Consider the following 3,971-nt stretch of genomic DNA (forward strand, 5'->3'; position numbering starts at 1 on the left):
TATATACTATATACTATGTACTATATACTATATACTATATACTATGTACTATATACTATATACTATATACTATATACTATATAAACAATATACACTGAGGGAAGCCAGGCAGGAACTCCAGGAAGGAATATGGAAGGCAAGAACTGAAGCAAAGACCATGCAGGAGCATTTCTTTTCTTTTCCCTTCTCTTCTTCAGTTCTTCAGAAAACATGCACGCAAGCCATCCATTCATTTTCTTTGCTGCACAGCCTGGCGTTGGGATTGGTGACCGTGATGGCCCCAGTGCTGCTCTTTCTACGATGGCTTTTCGGTTCTTAGAGGAAACATCATGAGCAACCTCAGCACAATAGAACTTGGTGCACATCAGCTGCACTCCAGCTCCTTGACGTTGTGGACCAGAAACCTCTGGAAGCTGCTGGGCACTGATCATCAGGATCTGGCCTCTGAATCTTCTCCGAACCCTGTTGCCGATACCTCTGGGTTTCTGCCAGTGCATAATTTTGACATATCGGTCTGACTGGTGCCTGATAAACTTCTTGGTCCTCATTTTTGACGATCTTCACCAGAGGCTGGAGGGCAACCATGATGCCACGAAACAGATGGCAGTCATCTCACAGATAGCACCGATGAAGAAGCCAGCAGAAGAACATGTCTTACTGGCTTGCTCTCTGTGCCTTGATCAACCTGTTTTCTTATACCACCCAGCACTACTTGCCTATAGGTGGTACCATCCACAGAGGACTGGGCCCTCATACATCAATCATCAATCAAGAAAATGCCCCAAAGATTTACCCACTGGTGGTATATCTGGTTGCCAATCTGGTGGGAGCAATTGTCCATCTATGATTCTCTTCTCCTACGTGACTCTAGTTTATTTCAAGTTAACAATAAATAAATAAACAAATAAATAAATAAGTAATCAATCAACCAACCAACTAGCACACCATCATCTGGCTTTTAGGCTTGGTGAGACCAGCTGTCCATGGTTTGTCCATGATTGCGTCCTGTTACCTGGAAACGCACACAGCACAGTACACAATGAGCCTGGTCTTCTAGCTCCTTTCCTATGTCTATCCTTCCCTTCATCAATATTTAAAAAATACATTGCCAGTAACATTCCTCCAATGGGCCCCAACCCCACTGGCAACACCCACTCCTTACTAAACTTCTTTTCTCTTTTTCTCTATCTTGTAGCTCTACCAAACCAGCGCCCCAAAGTTGGCCATTAATTCTCTCCTGATGACAAATTCAGTGGCTTCCTCAACTTTCATCCCCTTTATGTTAGTTACAGCTTGAGTGAGCACTGCTGACCCACGCCCTGTCTCTGTCTCCTTCCAATTCATTGTCTTGACTTTCCTGCCCTCTCCACTCCAAGCATCACCTGTAAGCATCAGCAGAATCACCTCCCTCCCCTTTCCAGCTCTTCCTTCTGACCTCCCTGTATCTGCTAACATTTTCTCCATCCACTGCCAAGCTTGAGGATCTTTGTTCTCGGGCGTTCGTTTACTCAATGCCTCAGCTTCAGTGCATGTTCTGTGTGAAGTTTAATTCTCAAGCCATTTCAATTTGCTTCATAGCTACTCAGCTCTACCCTACTGCCCTTTCAAACAAGTCCAGCCATGTGACTTCAGTAGTAACACAGCAAAGGCAAAGCAAATAACCCTTACTTTCTGGTGTTGTGCAAGACCCAATACAAAAGCCATGACTTGCCTCTCAAGGGCATCAGGTTGCCAACCCCCTGCCTGAAATAACTGTTTCACTGTTGCCTAAAAAACTTGTGAGGATTTTCTATTTCACATACAGTGTTTACCATATCCTAACGGGAGGCCAAGAGTACCCAAGCTAACGCAGAGAAACCGACCTTGTTTCTCATTTTGTCTCCACTGGAACATTTTTCTGCAGGGATAATAAAGGACAAAGTACATTGTGAGCTGAACCAAAATCTCTCATATCACCAAGGATACTCACTAAGAAATAGCAGGTACAAGATACTTATGTTTAGATGCCTTTTAAAAATATATGAGATGTTCCCACTCAGTTGCAAGGCTCAACAACAGGATCAAGGGTTTGAATTAAGAATAATTAAACCTTTTGTTTTCAAAGAAAGATAAACACTCGAAAATGGCTTTAACAAGTTGTTGAATCATAAAAGACTCAAACCATATGAAAACATCAGTAAGTTTAAATTATTGTTATAGAAGTTGTGGCAGAATACAGAGTATCAAAAGAGGAGAAGGAAATTAAATGATGTCAAAAATTTAGCTACAAGACATTTTATTATCGTTAGAAATAAAAACTAGAAAACACACTAAACACCCACCAGTATGGAGTAGTGTAAGCTGTCCTCCTGATGAAATGTGTTTCTAGCATTAAAATTGACACTTGGAGTACATTTTATAATATCAAAAGATTCTTAACAAATAAATAGAATATATTAGTTACCTTTCCATTGTTTAGATTAAAAAAATAATACCATGATGAAGGGCTGGAGAGTTGGCTCCATGGTTAAGAGCTCTGTCTGATCTTCCAGAGGATCCAGATTCAATTCCTAGCACCCACTCAGCAGTTCACAACTGTCTGTAACTCCATCCAGTTTCAGAGGGTCTGACACCCTCAACACAGACATAGATACAGGCAAGGCACATAAAATAAAAATAAATTTAAAAAATGTCATGATAAAAAGCAATTTTAACAAGAAAGAGTTCATTTGGGCCTACAGTCTCATAGTGAAAGTCCATAATGCTCAAGGAGGGAGGTAGAAGAAGCAAGAAGCTGAAAGGCCACATCTTCAACAACAATCACAAGACAGACAGTGAACTGGAAGTGGGCAAAGCTGTGAATTCTCAAAGCCTGTTCCCACTGACATACCCCTAAGGTTCCATAACATCCCCTAAATACCATTACTACCTGGAGTCAAATATCTGAGCCTAAAAGGCATACTTCTCATGCAAACCATCACAATGCCATCATTCATTGTGCATTCTATGTGTGGTACATCATATAATATATATATATATATATATATATATATATATATATATATATATATATACTGTAAGACAAAATTCTAAAAGTATAATAGTCACTTCATGACCTATATACATTCATAGGACACAAAATTATCTGTGGACTTACTTCTTCTACAAAGAGCATGGTTTTTAACATTGTCTTTGGTAAAAGGAAACAATGGGGTCAGTTATCTTTCAAACATGAGGGAAAGATAGGGATGACTATATACGAAGCCTAATTAAACTTGCATTATAGAGCATTGCCTGGAATCCTATCTCAAAGAAAAATATTATCCTTATTGTGTAAATAATGTTCTCAGACTCCCCTACTCAGGGTTTGAGCAAGGTTTTCCCCCAATGGGAATTCAAAGTACAAACAGTGAAAGCAGAAATGAGAGAAGCAGGGGAGGCCCACTCCAGAAAAGCAAACAAAAGATGGCTCGATTTTGACAAGAATGGGCTCAGCTCCCAAGGAAACCTTCCCATGGACATGGCTCTTTGTGTGACTACTGGGAGGTATCTCCTGGGTGAGAGAGAACAGACTCGCATTTCACAGAATATTAATACATATGCACACAGTGCACTCAACTTATCTGCTGAATAAGATCGGTTCTCCACACTAGACAGCAGGTGCTTCTTTTGCTGTTATTGACGTGTTTCTGTGGTGCTGGCCAGGGAGCCCAGTGATTCATGTATGCTAGGCAAGTGTTCGACTACTGAGCTACACTCCCGGGCCTTAGAGCCATGGCTTTCACCCTTCCTGATCCTGCAATCCTTTAATAGAGTTCCTCACGTTGTGATGACTCCCAACCATAAAATTATTTCTCGCTATTTCATTACTGTAATTTTGCTACTGTTGTGAATTGGAATGTAAACTTCTGATAAAGATATTGGATATGTGACCCCTGATTTGGTCAAGACCCACAGACTGAGAACCATTGCCCTAGAAACATTCTTAAACA

The 3,971-nt window shown here is 40.6% G+C and overlaps 1 pseudogene; it reads right to left on the reverse strand.

Moving 5' to 3' along the window:
* Positions 1-201: 201 nt before the first annotated feature.
* LOC116884421 lies at positions 202-585 on the reverse strand (annotated as a pseudogene).
* Positions 586-3,971: the final 3,386 nt, after the last annotated feature.

This window comes from Rattus rattus, chromosome 15 (genome assembly GCF_011064425.1).
Source record: "Rattus rattus isolate New Zealand chromosome 15, Rrattus_CSIRO_v1, whole genome shotgun sequence".
NCBI classification, from domain to species: Eukaryota; Metazoa; Chordata; class Mammalia; order Rodentia; family Muridae; genus Rattus; species Rattus rattus.